Source organism: Amblyomma mixtum, chromosome 2 (assembly GCF_055824585.1).
Source record: "Amblyomma mixtum isolate Tamu chromosome 2, ASM5582458v1, whole genome shotgun sequence".
Lineage (NCBI taxonomy): Eukaryota > Metazoa > Arthropoda > Arachnida > Ixodida > Ixodidae > Amblyomma > Amblyomma mixtum.
In genome coordinates this window covers 242,774,342-242,791,526 of record NC_143013.1, presented here as the reverse complement: position 1 = coordinate 242,791,526, position 17,185 = coordinate 242,774,342, and the positions used below count along the sequence as shown (strand labels likewise).

At 50.4% G+C, this 17,185-nt stretch overlaps 1 protein-coding gene across 3 annotated transcripts in view; it reads left to right on the top strand.

The window, feature by feature from the left end:
• The window catches only part of LOC149363250 (protein-tyrosine sulfotransferase 1-like), a 249,801-nt gene that overhangs the window by 170,989 nt on the left and 61,627 nt on the right, over window positions 1-17,185 (top strand). For all 3 annotated transcript variants that reach the window (XM_089573398.1, XM_089573397.1, XM_089573399.1), the window contains exon 2: window positions 5,830-5,882. The gene's annotated coding sequence lies outside the window, so the exon portion shown is untranslated. The remainder of the gene's footprint in view (window positions 1-5,829; window positions 5,883-17,185) is intronic.

Below are 17,185 nucleotides of genomic sequence, written 5' to 3'. Positions count from 1 at the left end.
ATTGAAGCGGAATTAACGGGCACGCACGGAGGAAGAAAATCGAAGCACTTCGAGTGCACGAGAGGCGACTGGGAGAACACGAACTGCTGAACCGGGAACCAGCGACAGAAAGGTTGGAGCTGCTATACGTGAGAGGGGGGTAACGAAAGGTCTCGACCTATCGGCCACAGTAACGAAGGATGTGGGAGGGGCGGGCGCCTGCTACTGAGCGCTTCCGCCCTTTGACGTCGTCGTTCAACATGGTGTAAGCGATGCGATAACTTTGGCCCGTCGCCATCAATGTGGACGACAAAGGGTACAAGGGCCGAACCTTCATTGCACTTTGTTTCTTTTTCTCTCTCGATCACCGTGCGCGCGCGCGCTGCGCTACTAGAAGCGAACAAACCGCCAACGCCCCCCCCCCCCCCCCCCCCTACTCCCCTCCCCCCCATTTGGGGTGACCGCGGAACGAATGTATACTGTGCCTGTTATGTACTTCGAGCGTATACGCCTGGCGGCGACGTCCAGATATAGTTTGTTGAGAAAAAAAAGAAGAACGAACCGAGGTAAAATGGTGGCCGAAATAACCGGCGACTCTCAGAAGCGGAGAACAAGGAGAAGAGACGAGAACGCTTTCGTGGAAGCTTCCAATCGCGGTACCCAGCAGGAGGAAGCTGTTTGTTTTTTTGGCTGCCTCGTGTCAGGGGCAGCCGCGGGCTCATGAATGCGCCGTTTTGTTCCCGGACGTGGTTGGCTTTATTTTTTTATTCGGCTCTGGTTTTTATTTTTTATTTCTCTCTCTTTTTCGGAAGCGACACAATAAGCTAGGCGTTTTTTGCACGCTTCGTCGACGGAAGGGGCCTTGCCTGACTCTAGCGTCCGGCTAAGCTGATCGCAGAAAAACGCTGGAGGAGTAAAGGTCTCGCCCTACAGAAGAACCGTGTAGTTTGTGAGGAAAGCCGGACGACTGACGTCAATAGATCGGCCACCTGTCTGGAAAGAGGGGATTGTCACTTGCATTGTTCTGTCTACTTGTCCGTCGCGTTTCTTTGCTAGTTTCATTCGTATACGCACGGCCTGTCTGTAGCACTCGCCCTGATCTCTGCGGCCCAGCGATGCCCTTACGAGTTTGTTCCATCCGCGTTTATATATGGAAGGTAAGTGCAAAATCATCCGAGCGATAAGGTTTATGCGGGTGTGAAAGAACGCAAAGATCGTCAGTTTACACCCGTGCCTTACATAACCCGCGGTTCTATAGCTTTGGTGTGTAGAGTTAGTCTCTATTTTTATTTCTTTTTCAAGCGCCAGCAAAGGTAGTTTAATTCGCATGAAATAACGCTATCGTCACATGACGCATAGTTCTCAGGTAACCCATTCTCAGCCCCTTAACCACATGAACAACCGCTCCCTCTGGTTTCTAAAATTTGCGGATTGAAATCGATACTTCGACGCGCGGGAGAGCTACTTTATGACACAGGCGAAAAAAAAAAGGAAAGTAAAGCCAGAAGGGCCGACTGGTAACACAACCCTGATGCGCTCCTTGCCCTTGCAGTAAATTTGTGCACGTTTCCGACCCACCGCGCTGGCTCAGTGGCTTTGGCGTTCGGCCGCTGATCCAAGCTCGCGGGATCGAGTCCCGCGTCCGGTGATAAATTAGCCTGGAACCCTCCACTACGACGTCCCTCATAGTCCATGTCGCATGTCCCTCCTCGCCCGTATACCATCTTGAATGTATACCAATCGTTGAGGAAGAGGGGAGCTGGACTGCAAGCAGTTGACGCTTGTATTTCAGCCGTTGACAGCTTTCGAAACGGATATACTCGGATACAACTCGAGAACGAAGCGGTTTTTCTCCGTCAAAAAATCCCCATTCCAGACAATGGCGTCGGCTGATTCTCATGAGCCTGCTAGCGTGACACTGCATGGTCGGGGATATCTCCATGGTTGGTCGTGGATAGTCTCTTCCCTGCATTGCCGCGCCATTGTCTGCATTGTCACGCTAGCAGGGTCATGATAATCGACCGACGCCATTGGATGGAAGGGCCCTTATAAAAATACAGTCTGTAGGCTTCTTATAGACTCTATTGCCTTCCTATAGAAATATTTGTCTATTCATAGTCTACAGATTGTCTATAGACAAAAGTCTAAAAGTGTATGACCGTAAATCTATAGATTGTCTGTAGACTGTCTATAGCGTTTGTATTGCCTATAGACTGTTCTCTAGGATTTATCTGTGGAGAGTCTATAGACTGTCGAAAAATATTTTTGTAAGTGGGGGTCCTTTGACAGAGAAAAGTCGCTTCGTTCATGAGTCCTTGACTATAGCTTGGCTCCTTTCATGTGGGGTAACGCGAACGGCCGGCACCTAGAAGGCCTATGCGCATGAGCGCAGTAAATGCAACTCGTGCCGCCGCGGTGGCTCAGTGGCTATGGTGCTCGGCTGCTGTCCCGAAAGACGCGGGTTCGATCCCGGCCGTGGCGGCTGAATTTCTTCGGAGGAGAAATTCGAGGCCCGTGTACTGTGCGATGTCAGTGCACGTTGAAGAACCCCAGGTGGTCGAAACTTCCGGAGCCCTCCACTACGGCGTCTCTCATAGCCTCAGTCGCTTTGGGACGTTAAACCCCATAAACTAAACTAAACTAAATGCAACTCAAATGCAGAAGACGTGCTTTTCTTTACCGGAGAACTCGCTGCGAAGCAAGTGCAGTGCGAAGTCAGCGAGGGATAGAATGCTTGGCTAGAGAGGACCGTTAGAAAGAGAATTATGTGGCTCGTTCTGCGATAGCGCCCAGAAAAAAATAGGGAAAGCCTGAGGATGCATTTCCCGCGACGCGCAGGGATTGAAGGGAGAAAAAAGGGAGGAGACAGTCAAGGACGCACATACCGGGCCTGCCGTGCAGAGCACCCATCTTCTTGCTGCGGAAGGCGGTGGGGGGGCTTTAACTCCGCGGGACACGCGGGAAGATTTAATGAGAGCCGCGTCCCATACAATGGCCCTGGAATCCGCCCCAGCACCGCACCGCCCCGGTTGCCACGCGAGGAAGCTAAAGGGGAAAGTAGTGTGGGGAAAAAAGGGGGAGAAGATGTATACGTGCCCGGAGAGGCGAGGTAGTTGTGAAGGCTGTGGGAAGCGACGCCGAGAGAGGGGAGGAGGGGGTGGTAGCGTGCGCGCACGACGCTCGTTATCCAAATAAAGTGAATCCGGAGTGGCCGGCCGCGGCACTTCTTTTTCTTTTCTCCCTCCGCCCCCTCTTCCGTTCCCGTCATCCCGGTGGGGCCTCCTCGCTCTCACTCTCTCCCTACCCCACAGCGTTCATTTTGTTCCGTAAACTTATGCGCCCTCCTTCGCCTTGATGCGCCGTCCACTGTGCTGTGTAGCCCATATAGGGGCTTCCCCCCCTCCCCCTTGCTCCCCGTCTCATTGTGGTGCCTCCTCTTCCCCTCCCCGGCCTCCCTTTTTCCCCATCGCCTAATTTTCTCCCTCGGCTGGTGTGTGCGTGCTGGCGCATCTCTCTTCCCGCGGTCCTCGTTTGCGTGCCGGCATAATGTCGCGCTCGTTTACCGCTACGTTGGGCGCGCGACGAGAGGCGCGCTTGATGCGCCTGCCTGGAAGGAAGCTCTCAACGTAGCGAGAGAGAGAGAGAGAGAGAGAGAAGCCATTGGCGAGTTCCCTCTCACCTCTTTACAGCGTAGTTTGTTTGCATCGGCGAGTGACTGCGCACTCTTCTTCAGACTGTGAAGTTGTCCCAGGTGTTGGTATGCGCATAATGTCCTCCAATGGAGCGTGCCGTCCGGCGTTGGCCTGCCTGAATTCTTAGCGCGTAGTTAACTTCTGGCTGGTTAGCGCTGTGCATTCATGCGAAGAACACACGCGTAAGAAGCGTGTTCACAAACGACGACGAATGCCAAGGTGGTATAGTGGCTTGCGTTCGAGAATACGGCAAGAGTAAAAGTTCAGTGGACAGATTTAGCTTAGCCGGACAGCCGTACAGGAGATACGGTAGGGCATTGTCGTTGCTACCGTTGCCAGGCTTGCCTAGCAACGTTTGCCGTACGACGGCAGTTACTGTAGTTACTGTGTTTACCGCACGGCGATGCTAAAGCCCGCCAATGGCTGCTTTGCGTGGTTTCGATCGCGTTATCGTTCTGCCACGGATAAGCACGAGGGGATGTAGTTCGAGCAGTCCGGCACTTCGCGCCGCATCCTGCTGGACTTCGGTCGCGAGCGGGTGGTGCATCAGCGTCGGAAACAATCTCTCAAAGTCGAGAGCTGGCCGCCATGCACTCCCGAGTAGGAGAGGTACTCCCAAGTTTCCTCCTCTTTCCAATCCCATGCTGCTGCTGCTGCGATGTAGGTTTAAATTTCAATGGCGCCGTGAACCCTAGTTGGTGTGCGCTGGCGTTCTACATCTGGGGAAAGGCGGGATGCTTTCGCACAAAGGCTTCGTTTTTACTCGGAGCGTTTACATGAACCTGAAAGAAAGCCGGTCGAGTTGGTATCTAGAGACCAATATTAGCGGTCGCGTTTATTTAAACGTGAACGGGGTCTGATGAGGGAGTGATGAGTTGACAGGCGTATCAAGGCGCTGTCGGATTGGGTCGGCGGTGTGCAGATATTTTGAGCCGTAGCCTCTAACAGGAAGCTCTCTTCTTTCGTCGCTGCGCTGCAACGCTTGCGGAAGGGGTGTGTGAATGCTTTCGGGTCAGGTTGTGTGTGACCTCAACTACTGACTCACTCGCTTGCGTCGTGTTCATGTTACCGAAGCTACGTCAACCGCTAACAACGCATACGCTCTGCGTCTGGCTGTACGCGCGCTTGTTTGAACTGACACTTCTCGCCGTACGTGCTGTTGTTCGTCCTAAGCGCTTAGGTCGCCATTGGGCTCTTCACGTCGATCACGCAATACCTTCGCACGCACCCGTACGTCGAAGCAAGGCGAGGCTTTGACGAGCGCTGCCACTGTGGATCCTAACCTCTCAGCTCTGTATCATAAGCACTGCCAGACGGGAACGACTATATGCCAGGTATGTTCTGTTCAGTCGCTGAACGAATTAAGCCCGGTACGCGAGCTACATCCCCACGTATAGACTCTGTGTCACGCTTCGTGCAGTGCGAAGCTCGCCCCGTATAGTTTCGGTTTAGGGCGAGTTGTGTTGGGCGTGCTTCTACTGGCGGCACGCTGCGTCTTACTTTCGTTTCTCTTTGGCCGCCGCCCCAAACACTCGTGGCTTAATGTACTAAGCACGTACAGAAAGCCATGCGCTCCTGTAGTCCGCCGTTTCTTTCCCGACTTCTGGTACAGCATATACAATACGCTGTTCGTTGTGCACAGGGACGACGCTGTGGTGCGGAGAGGTTTCGCGTGAAGTGGCGGCGCGTATAGAGGGAACGTTTTGTGTGCTACGTCTAGATATAGGCTGCCCGTGGCCGTGAAGGCTACCTTTATCTGCTTGCTGACGCGGCTCCGAAATGTGACGCCTTTGACGCGGCACATACTTCCGAATCCCGCGTTGCTAGCACTTTGGCGATGGGGTGTTATTTAGAGACGACATGTCATGTCTGTGTCACGCATGAGCCACGGGCTGGCTGTGAAGACTTTACAGCTGTCGAAGCTATTGCACCTGGCAGCACCGGCGTTAGCAACTATATACCGCGTAGCTCTGAACTTTATGGTGAACTTTTCCGGACCCATTCGCTACGTCAACAATGACGTGTTGTCGACATGTAGGGTGCATTACGTTACAGTGTTCTTTATCAGTGTTGACGCGTCTTGAAAGGGCGTGTTTGCAGTGCTGCACATGTTAAACGCGCTTGCCTATATAACACTGTCTGTGTTTGTTGTTTGCAGGCTCCGGTGCCGTGTGTCCGCTGAGGCACGTCCACATCCGAGTGTGGGACTAGGTGAGTGCTTGTTGGATCGTTTATGTGCGCGCCTGCTTTCTTGGTGTTTTCTCGCGCTTTTGTGATACGCTTGCGCGCTGTTTACGTCACACGCAGTTATGCACAGGTGCGTGAGAGTGCCCGCCTCCTACACCCTCGCTCAGAGTAATAAAAAATGTTTTGCATTTACTTTTTTTTGCCTGTCGCCGAACCAGCAACGCCACCTTGCTGCTACGTTTTGCGCTTATAGCTCATCGGATGCAGCGATTGCTTGAGGGGCTGTTTTTGCTCGATATTTGTTATTACTTTTCCCGCACACTCCCCGATATATACTTTAGTCCAGTAGTTTTAAGGAATCCCGAATGTGTAAATGAAATTCAAACGAGAGAACAGTCGCACTAATCGCAGTTAAAATCTACCTCAGCGAAGCTGCACTACTAAACGCGCGCATATGAATGCGCAGATATCCTGCGCAGATTTTCGGCCTCCGAAGCTGCGATATTCGTCGGCCTGCGACTAGCGAGAGCGTCTGTCTAGTCAGCTTGCGATGGGTTTCTGCCTGGTTTAAATTCAGTCGCAGCGTCGGTGTGATCATTCTTCTGCTATCCACTGGGGGTGCTTTGTGACGTCGTGTCACGTGTGGTCGTATGGCAGCTGTCGATGGAAGCCGCGGCGCGACAAACTCGAGCAGTGCCAATCCTCGTGTCGTTCCGACCGAAATCGCTGGGCATGCGTTGTACATATGCCCGAAAGCATTCACCGGAAATCGCGCTACGACAGCAGCGACTGTGCCGGATTTTTTCGCTCTATAGTCGCACCATGTGAGACGAATCGTTGCTGTTATTGGTATATCTCCTGCATTTGCGACTTCATTCCCCTGCGGGCTCGTTTAGGACACAGCCTCGGGCGTTTAACGTTTTAGTATTGTACGGCTTGTCAAAAAAGTTAAAAGATGACGCGTATCAGTTCCAGACCTTTCGGATGTCATGCGTCTTTTCGAAGTGCACGATACCAACGCGATTTTCAGCGCGCATCAGCTTACGTCAGAGGCCAGCTGGCACAGAACCGAGCTGGCGTGGACGGCGCGGGCATGGCCGCGAGCGGATCCTCTTCCCGTAACGGCTACGACCTCGCCTCGGCGACATACTCTGGCTGCTCCGGAGAATATGTAACGGCGTCTCCGAAGCAGTTGGCGGCGTTCGCGCGTGTCACAAGGTCCACTTATGCCATTGTCGTTGCACGCGTCACTTGCGGATTGGATCGCTCGCTGCGATATCATCCGCAGCGATTCTCGCATGGCAGCATCCTGGCATGACGGACCCAGTGCACTCGGCGCCGCGGCCAGTGACCGTCGCGTGTGTAGCCGGCGTGAATTAACGCTCTGCTACGTGTACGACAGACGCGGTGGTGCCACGCCACCGCCTCCTCCTCGATTGTCAGCGATGACGCGCGCTTGGCGTGTCCCGCGGCCGGACGCTCGCGTGGCGACACATCAGTAATTTAACGAAGGCGGCGCTTTAATTATCGCCGCCACCCACAGCGACGGGGGCCCCCGCCTAATTGCTCCGTGGTTCCTGCCTGGCTCTGTTTTGTCGCGTGCCCTTGCCGTGGCCAGAGCTCGGGCCCATTCCGTGTCTCGCGGAGTTCTCGGTAGAGCGGTGGGGGCCGACCGGCGCCGTGTATATATATAGAAGGGTGTGCAGTCGGACAGTGAGACATGCACGCGCGGATGCTGGAACCGTGTGTTCGTCCGTGAAAAGTGTTGCGCCTGCAGGATCCCTGCCCCGCGTCTTTAATTACATTCCTCGGGAGGGGTATAAGGCGCCGTGGCCGGCGCCGTTGCGGTGACGCGCGCCTCCTTTTCTTCGGTCTGATTAGACCCGCGTTAATCAGGCCGCGACCTCTGAGCCTCTCCTCTCTCTTTCTCTCTCTCTCCCTTTGTGTCGGCCTTTTTGTTTGCTGCACTCGCGGAAGCTGCGCTGATGAGGAGATACACGAGGAACGAAGGCTCTCCGCCTGTCGCTCTACTGCCGTACATTTGCCGCTTCCTATGTGTATCGTTCCTGCTCTTTTTGTTTTGCTGCTGTTGTTGTTTTGCGGGCTCTCAAACCGAATTCGACCCAACGCGGTATGTCCGACGGCTTATGAGTGACCTGTAGAAATCCTTTAAAGGGCCATTTAAAGGGCAACTCCGTTTTTTTTTTTAACATTTTGAGTTGTTAATCGCATCGCATTCTTTGGAGTCCCCTTTTTCAGGTGCAAAAAAAAAAAAAAAACGTTTTTAAACATACCGAGCAGAACTAATTTTGAAACGGCAAAAACTAGGAAACCGAAGACGGGTTTTTATACGACGTCGCGACATACCAACCTATGACTTCACGGAGTGGCCCAAAGCTTATCGTGTGCGCGTTAATTGGCTAAACTATAGGGACGGTAAGCGACAGCTTGGGTCAGTATTTGAATGAACTGACCAAAAATCAAGCACGACGTTTTATCTTTCAGCAAATGCGGAGCGAATATCAACGAGCGTGCCAACCTGTGACGTCAAGGCGCAATGTTGCCCGTAGAAATCGCCCCGATTGAAGACACGAAACTGAAAGTTTTAAAAATCATTTGCGCTGCATCAACACTTCGCCCGGCAAGGAAATTTGGCACAAATGACCAGGAATCTGCGATGAACTGTACCCTAATTCCCTAATTAGAAGGGGGGGGGGATAAAGAACGCCGGAGTTGCCCTTTAAGCGGGTGTCGTGTCCGGTCGCTGTGTTGAATGCAGCGAAAGACGCACACGGTACTTTAAGACTTCGTTTATTTAAAGCCGATGAGGGTGCGACCAGCGTCGACCGAGGCAGGAGCCGAACTGGCCGCCCGAAGAAAGGAGGGAGCGGAGAAGCGTCCACGGGAGGGAGTGGCTTCCCAGAACAGGAGGAGGGTGCGGGGGCGCACCATGGGGGGGCATCTGGCGACAGCGTGCGACGAGGGGCAAGTGGTCGTTAGGAGGAGGATGCGAGTGGTCGTTAGGAGGAGGATGCGAGTGGTCGTTAGGAGGAGGATGCGGGGGCGCACACACACAAAAGCAATAAGGGGACACAACAGCGGGGAAAACATGCAAGAAAGTAACGTGAGAAGAAGAAAGGGTAAATAAAAAAAATTCCATGAGCTCATAGGAACTGTCTCGTTCTTTTCACTTACTGAAGGCGCGCGCCACAACTACTCGCAGGTTAGAGTTGGTAGTAGTTTCGTGTACTTTCCCTGGATCGGCTTCTCTTTCCTCCTGTCTTGTTTTTCTTCTTTTTTTGTCTACTGAGCGAAGTTCGGTTTGCCGCCGCTGACGAGGCGTTCGGTGTGCTCGGTTTGGGCGGCCGCCCCTCAGCATGCAGCTAATCAGACTGATCGCGGAGCCAGAATTCTTCGGTGGCCTTTTCTTTTCTTAATCCGCCCAAAACTTTTCCCTGCGAAGTTTCGCGTGCAGGGACACTGATGAGAGGCACCATCGTTGATTACGGGCAGCCAGCCGCCGTAAGCCGTTCCCAAGGTATAAATAGACATTAGTGAGCTTAGACTGTCGTGAAAAAAAAAAGTGTTAGTTAATGTAGGCAATCGAGTAGTGGAATACAACCATATAGTTCCAGTGTTCTTCCTTTTTTTTTTCCAGCAGAATCTTTTTATTGCACACAACTTCTAGCTATCGTAGTGAATTTGTGCGTGTTTTATAAGAGATAAAGGAAGTTCATGCATGAGCTGAGGCACACCTGTTGTCATGGTTTAACGCGTTACCACTGGGAAACTACGCGATGGTTAACGGGACACAAACGAAGACTACAGCGCGCACTGACAACCGCTGTTTATTCAAATAACAAGGTACATTTATGCAGTTCCTACGCACTGAGGAACCGTTGATAACCAGCATGCGTAGCACAGCTCGTTGAAATGTGGTTGAATGTGTGCACTGGCTGGGACATGTACAGGAACTGTACAAACGTACCTCGTGTTTAATCTTAATAAGGTGCAGTTTTCAGTGCGCTGTAGTCTTCGTCTGTGTCTCATTAATTGTTGTGTAGCTTACCAGTGGTAGTGCGTTAAACCAGGGCCATTAATTTCCGGGCAAAACTCGCTTGTACCCGATTCTTGTATCCCGAGAAAATTTCTTTAAATTCGGGCCAGACCCTATTTCTACCCTAAAACGGGCTCTCAAGGATGTGTATAGTGAGCCAGTGCACAAAACTGGAAGAACCGCATGGAAATTCGCTGTTGTCGAACACGTGTGCCAGAATTTTTTTTTTTAGTTTACTGTTGATGCTTTTAGTTACCTTTTAAAGGTTTTTGATGTGATGAGAAGTATACGGAGCGTTTATTTTAGAAGCAAGAAGCGGGAATTAACGCAGGTACTGAGTAGAACCCCCGTTTGCATAACATTACCAATGGTGAGGATCCCCCACGGTGTAAGAATATTTCATATTCTTACATCGTGGGATGCCCGGATTCAAAGCTGCCGCGCGTTTAAAATGGTTAGTCACTGCGTTATTGAACTAACGTTTTCTCTGCGCTAGTTCAGACGAGCCAGTGCTTGTTATGGAGATGGTAACGTTCCATGCCGAAGTAATTGTACAAGATTAGGGGAAAAAAAATGTTTAGTTTCATGAAGATTTTGTTGATGGAGCATTTTTCTAGGTGATTTGCGAAAATAGTGAGCCAGAAATACAGCATATCTCGCACAAAAACGAGCGCTGATATTCAGATATTTTTTGGGGAAAAAACAGCGCGAGAAAAACCACAAGGAAGTTTTCATTGAATAACTCTATTTGTATGCTGATTTGAACGGAAAGAATAGCGCCCGATTTTTACTCCCCCCCCCCTCCCCTCAATCCCTGATATCCGAAAAAATAAAATCCATAATCGAAGGGTCCTGTGTATGAACCAACTATATAGTCAGATACAACTGAAGAACAAAGCGGCGTTTTCCCCTGCAAAGGACCCACTTCCAGACAATGGCGTCGGTCGATTCTCATGACCCCTATAGCGTGTCAATGCATGCAGGGAGTGGCAGGGATACTCCCCTCCCTTTGACGGGGAAAAACCGCTTCTTTCTTAAGTTGTATCCGACTACAGCCCTTGTTGATAGCTTACAGTAGAAAATTATAAAAATAACTCTCGAAATGTACCTGCATGGCATGTACCATTTACCCAGTCCCGTTTTTTTCTTTCACGTCTTTTTTATGGTCCGAGTTAGATGTCCTTCCGACTAATAAGCGCCGGCATGAGATCTAATTAGACAAACTTCTCCCTTTTCCACGGGCGCTTATACCGAGCCGCCACTTATCCCGGCTCCTTCTCTTTTTTCTTTTTGCGTCCAAGCATTACCCAAATTTTCCCACGATCCTAGTGGCCTCAGTAATCACCGATGTGCTGACCATAGCTCTCGCCTCGCCGATCGATGCGGTCCGTAATTCAGTTGGCTTCTTCTCTCCCTGGCTTTTGTCTATCGTGTCGTCTCGGCGACCGGCGCGACTCTGGTTACTGTCGCCGGGGTCATCAGCGTTATGGCTTTCGACGAAATTGCGTTAATTGGGGGCCCGCTGCTACTCGGGCCCTTTTCGCCAACTGGGTCTGCGCTGTCAGAAATCGGATTATCCGTACTGTGATAATATACTGAGACTGCAGCGAAAACGGCGACCGTGCTCTTTCATGATGCAGACTCTCTAGACGTTTCCGATAACCGCGGGCCAAGCGTTATGAAACCTGCCGATAGCCTGTACCGCTGCTACGCGAATTAGATTGGTGGCGCACTAATCTGGTTACATCGCTCTTTCCTAGCGGCGTGATTCTAACTGCTGCTATGATTACTCTCAAAATATAGCTTATAATTTATGAATATACATTGTTTTCCCTTTTCCTCTTGTTATCAAGGTGCTCAGAAACACAGAATTGTTCTCTTCAAACGCATCCCTGAGCTTGTTAAAGCACTAAGGGGCTTTTTTTTTTGTCACTGTGTAAACATTGTGCCCAGATCAAATTGCTCTCGCCAAAGCGCTGCAAGCAACCAGTACTGTGACGGCGCGCCGCAGGTGGTTAGTATAAGCCCAATCTCCTTTCCCCGTTTTGAAGACTCCCTCCCTCTGACCCTTGTGGTTATTGGAGCTATATACAGTGGAACCTCCTTATAATGAAACTGTTCTTAAATAAGTAATGGATATAACGAAGCAATGACGATTCCCCTTGGAAGCTCGGTCAACACGAGTTATAACGAAGCTATGGATTTAAGAAAGTAATCGCCGGGCCTCTTCAACTTCGTTATAGCGAGATTCAACTGTATTATAAATTGCTTAGTACTGATCGAGTCGACTCTTCACTGGTGAAAACTCTGTCATGGGCGCCCTTAATTACTTCAGCAAGCGTACGGTAGAATCGGGATTGCAGCGTGAGTTGTGAATATTTGACTGCACCATATGCGCCCTTCAGGGCCACAGTCTTGGAGTACTGCGTTTTCTTACTTCTTTTTTTTTTTTTTTTTTGCTGCCTTGATTTCCCCGTTTTCTGCGCAGTACCTCTAGTGATGCACGGTGTCGTGGTAGCAGAGAATGTCCATTGCGATGCTGCTTCAGGCAGAGTCAGTATGAGCGTAAGACAAATGGATGGAGGCTTCTGAGTGATGTTCTTAACAATTTCTCAGCGAATCCAGTTGTTTTGTTCCTTTCGCTCTTCGTTATCTGCTCACGTTTGGGTTGTCTTGGCGAATAACTCGCGCCAGCTAGAGCAGGTCCAGACTATTCCGTTTCGCATGCTCCAGCTTTTGCAAATGCTTCGCTTTCTCTCTGCATACTGCCGGAGATGCGGAATGGAAGGCTGCGCGAAAAAGAAAGAGTGAAGGAGATAAATTTTATATTTATGGCATGAAATGAAGCAATACTTTGCGGCGTGCGCCGCTCCGTGTCCGCATTTGTGTTGGGCGCTAAATTTAGTTTCGAAAACGCAGGCGCCGTTGCGTCCCTTCGCTAGTTGCAATTTCCCAACGTCGCATTTGCCCCCCCCCCCCCCCCCCCCCATTGTTTTTCTCCCCCCCGAGGGCGTCTGAGCCTTCGTATATGACTCTGTTTTGCGGATGATGCGAACTGACGCGCCACATTCCGGCAATCGAGAAAATGGACTTTGCTCTGTGGGGAGCCAGCGAGACATGCCGCGCACGCCTTTTATCGAAAAAGCTTTTTTTTTTCTCTTCCGCATGTCGTCATAAAGAGCATCGGAATCTTTCCGCAGAATGCGTCGCTGCATTATCGTAAAGAACGAATTTAGGGAGTCGAGAGGCGCGAAAGGTGTAACGCGTTTTTACATATTTGTTCGAAGGCAATATATGCTTCCCTGTGAGTGGCGGCGGCTTTTTCTTCCCCCCAAACACTAAGTTTATACAGGGGACTAAGATAGAAATACCCCCACCACACAAAGAGCTAAGCAAGGAAGAAGCCGCAAAATGGCGGAAGCTACAGACAGGCTCCTTCCCCAACTTATATATACTAAGCAAGATGTTCCCGACACAATACCGCGCCACATGCCCTTGGTGCGAAGCGAGGCCAACACTATACCACATAACATGGGAATGCGACAGAAACATATCGTTCCACAAACACGACACACCAAGTGCGGAGCAATGGGAGAGCCGGCTCACCAGCTGCGAGCTAGAGGCCCAAAGGGCACTCATAGCACACGCAAGCGAGGTGGCCAGACTCAGTGGAGCCCTGGACTAGGGGACCACCCAAGGCTAAGGAGGCAACCTCAAGACTTGAAGAGAAGACTTGAAGAACACCTCCACCGCAGGCTAAATCTTAGAAATCAATAAAGTTTCTACTCACTCACTCACTCACTCCCCCCCCCCCCCCCCTTTTTTTTTTTAACAACAGGCTAGCCTTCTGTTGTGTGTCTCGTCTCGCGTATCTCGCCTTTATAACTTTGGCCCAGTGCTCGCTCGATCAGACGTCCTTTCAAATTAGAACGCGGTTAGCACTTACAGTTAAGAAGGGATTGAAGAACGGGAAACAGAAGATGGGAGGGGATGACGACCAGTAAGCATACGCCAGAGAAGCGCCAGAGTGTTCTTTTCACAACTGGGGCATTGAGCAGACGCCGGGGACAAACTCAACTGTGGTCAGGCATACTGACAGCAGTCCACTTGATATGCTCAATCATTTCATCTGCAGGGTGGCGCCACGCTCAGTATCATATAAAGACACCCCTATCCTGTTCACATTTATTGAAGAGACTTTAAGGCCCGGAACAGGCTAAACAATGCTCTAACGTTCTCGGCTGCGCAATCATATTTGCGGTTAAAATGGCCAGCTGTGCGGGATGATGCTTGTTGCCGCGTTTTTTTTTTTTTTTTTGAAAATAGTTGTGAAACCACCTCTATACGGCGCATTAGCTGGGATAAGAAAAACAAGGTGTGCCGCAGATTACCGTCCTTCAATTGGGCCAGCGAACATTGCTAAATTGAAAACTCAACACTAAAAAAAGTCCCCCCTTATCATTCGCGTGTAACCAAAGCCAAGAAAAACGAAACACCCTAGAACAGCAAGAGAGCTTATTTTCTTTAACAAATGGACTCTCTGGCGCTGGTCGCATCGTCCCATTCTCCGCGTATTTCGTCCCGTTCCTTTTAAGTTATTCCTTACGTCATCCCTACGCACCGACGTCGTCCACGACGAGCGTACCGGCTGTGCGCCCGTCTATCAGAATGTTTTTTTTTGGTCACAACGGGCGTTGCGTTTTTTTTTTCTTTTTTGCGTTCCTCGCTCTGCGTTCACAGCGTAGCGGGAAGCGTTTCCTTTCCGCTTTTCGTTTCGTCCCCCCTCCCTCCCCCCTTCCCCACGGGAGCGTATTCGTTCCAACATCCGTCGCGTCGCGCCGTGTTCCCTCGACGCCGGCCCGTTTCGCAATTCTCTGCCGCGAGCTTCCCTATTCTGTCCCCTTTCCGAAGACCGCGCATTGCTCACCGCTGCCGAACCATTTCTGTCCCCCATTTCTCTTTCTTTCTTTCTTTCTTTCTTTCTTTCTTTCTTTCTTTCTTTCTTTCTTTCTTTCTTTCTTTCTTTCTTTCTTTCTTTCTTTCTTTCTTTGTAGCAACCAGCCTGCGGCTGTTGTTGCGACACTGCCCGCGGCAGCAGTGCTTCCTCCGTTTGTGTGCAAGCCTTCGCCAGTTAGGTTCCTTTCGCTGATCTTTAATCCCATCTTCCCGTGTTCCTTTTTCCGCTGCTCCCTATTCATGGATGCGCGCGTAACTCCCGAAACGCCGTGTGCCTTCTCTTTGTCCGCCCACTGCTCCTCGCAGGGCCGTAGATTTTTTATTTTTGTCTTCTGTCGTTATAAACCCGCTCAGCTGTATTTCGTCCGTCCGTTCGTCCGTCTGTCCTTCCCTTCGTGTCCCACTTCGCTCACTGTTCGGCCATTGGCGTGCGTTCGCTGCGCTGTCTCATGGCCGTAGTGTTTTATTTATTTTTTCGCGTTTTCTTTCGTCGTGCGTTGGCACGCTGCGTCTGTCATCGATAACTTTTTCCTTTTTTATCTCTTGTTAGTTGTTTCCAGTTTTCTTTGTTGGCTCTTCCTTTTATGCCACGTATACATCCATCAGCGCTTCTTTTCTTCGAGAGCATAGCGGCTTTGTCTGGGACTCCAGAGGGAAAGGGGGAAAGAAGGAGGGGGTGCCGCCACTGCCGACAACACCCGTCTCCCCCCGAGCGTCGCCAGGCTTCGGCAACGCTCGCTTTGGCGCTGATCGAAACTGTCGGGCATGAAATGGAGGAACGACACTGTTGGCCCGGACCTGCCGTCTGCGCCCCGGTTCTAGGCCACCTTTTTTTCCCCTCCCTCGAACCTCCGCCCGAAGGCAGGTCTTGGCGCGTGTCTGCTGACGTACGAGCAAATGAAAACCTTTTGTTCGCGACGCGCCGCCGTTGCCGTGTGTGTCGGAACAAGTTCGGCGCGGGTATTACTTTCGAGAGGTCGTGGTGTTTTGTTCGTTGAGCGGCGCCTTTGGCCCGTGTTTTACGGCCTCGCTGGCTAGCGGTGACAATATGCTTGACAGAAGAGTGTCAAGGCTCTAATTTCTTCGTATACATGTTAGTTAATTCAGTAAGCTTGGGCTAGTTCGTATGGATGCGTATAATTAATATAGCTGCGCGACCCACGCTGTTACATTAATTAGTATTTTATTTAAACATGTTTCAGCATTACACTCAGTTATGTTAAGAGACATTAATATACATTAACACCCAAATTCACCCTAAGTATACAGATTTGGGTGTTTTCAACGTCACGCGACGCATCGTCATGCCGCCTTCAGCGATTGACGTATGCATGGCATGCCCCAATGACATCATCCTCGCCGTAGCGTCGCCGGTGAAAGCACTGAACGCTTCGAAGCCGTATTCAGTTTCTGTATAGCCATGGCCCAGCGGTTTGTTTCTTCATTTAGCGATTATTTTGTGTATAATACTATGGGTGCCGTACTGTTTCCGCTCTGGATATCACAAGCTCACAACCATTATAAAAGTGGTCTATAGACAGTCTATGGACTTCTTATAGACTGTTGCCTTTCCATAGATATTTTTTTCTCTATCCATAGTCTATAGACAAAATTCTACTAAAAGTGTATGGCCATAAATCTATATATTTTCTACACAATGTCTATAGCGTTTGTGTTGGCTGTAGACTATTCTATTGGATTTGTCATTAGAGAGTCTATAGACTTTATAGAGAGAAGTCTATAGACAGTCTATAGACCGTCTAAAGAAATTTTTGTAAAGGAAACACCCTCCACTGATCCCCGCTAAGGATCCCAGCTAAGGAAACTCGGACAGGTGGATCAATTTCACATCGATGTACGTTTACAATCGACATACATGTGGCTACAGGGCAATGCTGCGCATATCTTTTAAGCCACGGTCGGAGGGAAATTGCTAATTCGCATAGAAGGAGCTGCCCGGCTTTCTTTCGCCGCTGCCACCAGGGGACGCGACTTTTAATTCTTAGAGACGAGTTGCTCATACATAAAGGACAGACACAGGAAGAAAACAGGTGTCTGAATTTTGTGTGTGCGCGACTCGTCTCTAAGAATAACCATGCACCGACTAGTCGAGCAAGAAGTTCTTCTAAACTACTCCTAATTATTTCTTCGTTTACCGGCTACTATAGCTGCCGACAGGCTTTTAGCTGTTTCAGTTCTTTTTCTGAGCATTGGCTTACGTCGGAACCGAGTAATAAATGCTGGCAGTCCAAAATGGTCCGGTTTTATACTTCTGCTACCGACAGCGAAGCTTTTCGCTCAGTATTGAATTTCG